This window comes from Lupinus angustifolius, chromosome LG03, assembly GCF_001865875.1.
Source record: "Lupinus angustifolius cultivar Tanjil chromosome LG03, LupAngTanjil_v1.0, whole genome shotgun sequence".
NCBI classification, from domain to species: Eukaryota; Viridiplantae; Streptophyta; class Magnoliopsida; order Fabales; family Fabaceae; genus Lupinus; species Lupinus angustifolius.
Genome location: NC_032011.1, coordinates 18,805,460 through 18,807,055, shown reverse-complemented (window position 1 = coordinate 18,807,055; position 1,596 = coordinate 18,805,460). Strand labels below are relative to the sequence as shown.

At 27.3% G+C, this 1,596-nt stretch overlaps 1 long non-coding RNA gene across 1 annotated transcript in view; it reads left to right on the top strand.

Annotated features, from left to right (window-relative positions):
- The window catches only part of LOC109342597, a 19,770-nt gene that overhangs the window by 527 nt on the left and 17,647 nt on the right, over positions 1-1,596 (top strand). The gene's annotated exons all lie outside the window — the stretch shown is intronic.

Below are 1,596 nucleotides of genomic sequence, written 5' to 3'. Positions count from 1 at the left end.
ATTAAACATTCATGATGGAAATAGATGCCAAAAGAAAACAATTTTTGAATTTGGAAACGCGGTATTAGGTTGTGTGGATGTTATCCACTCGGTAGGTAGCAACCATTGAATTACATGCATGTCATTCTCATGTTTCTTTTGATACGACCTATATAACACTTTTCATTCCAGACATTAGCAGTCACAGAGTTAATTACAAACCCCCCAATTTCACCACAACTATAGAGGGCATCAAAACCCTAGATTTATTATACGAAGATATGAAGAAAAAGAAGTCAACTGTACCAAGTAATTGGCTTGATCGTCTCCGATCAAAAAAAGGCATCCAAGTCGGTGATAGTCCTGACCTTGAATCGTTCCTAACCTCCATAACCCCAATCTGATAACTCCAAGGATACTTTATCCCGTGAGGCCATCAACCCCACAAATAGTAGCATCCNAAAATTCTCCCCAATTACGAATGAAATTTAGATAGGTATTATATATATTACCTAATAATGTTTTTCCTCTCCTTTCTTAAATACTATATGGTAAATTTTTAAATTTTATAGTTGTTCTTAATGTAAAATAATTTTATTAATATCATGATATAAATTAAAATGTAACTAACCTAATAATTTTAAAAAGTATGATTAGTTTTGTCAAAAATATTATTTTCTAAAAGGATAAGAGGATAAAAAATAATGATACTAAATCATTTTACACATAAAAATTGACAGTCTCATGAGAATTTGGCATTCTCATCTAAAAATATATGAATCTGATATTCTCACCTCCTTGGCTTTTTAAGCTTTATTGGAATATTACTTTCCTTAACTATTTCATTGAATCTTCTAGAAAACATGTGAATGCAGGAATATAAAATTCTCATGAATATTGAAGTGCAGAAATGTTGAATTCTAACATTTGTAAATGGAAATTGTTGTGTCCACAATAACCTTTTAATCCTTCTCCATCATCATGTTATTTTTTAGTCAATGGTATTTGTTTGTTGAAAAAATAATCATAGTCCAATGATTGTTTAATATCAATCAATTATATGGACCAAATATCAGTGTGAATAATAAACATACATCACACTCGAATTTAACACATTTGTGTGAATTTAATAAAAATATGTTTATTACAAACACAAAATTAGAAAAATAACTTGAAAAATTATCACACACATATATCTACTTTGTCCAGCTCTACTTTATTTTTTTGAATAAGGACAAAAATTCTATTTTTTTTGTTTCATAGAGTATCTGAGAACAATATTAAGATATGATAATTAAATAGATTATGAGAATAATGTATCATTTCATATAATATCACGAGATAAATTATCTCTTTGAACTACTCAAATCAAGACATATACCAAAAAATATTTATTTTTAGAAACACTTTTATAGAGAATGACTAAATATGATACATGTTATGAATTGAGTGAATGAAAGAGAAAACGTATCTAATAATATAAGGAGACATATTATTCTCATAGGTGATAACTCGTGCAGATGTACAAGTTTAACATTTTATTTATTTTATAACCTATTAAAAATATATTTGATGTATAATAGTAGTATAACTTTGTTTATATTATGTTGAAACTTT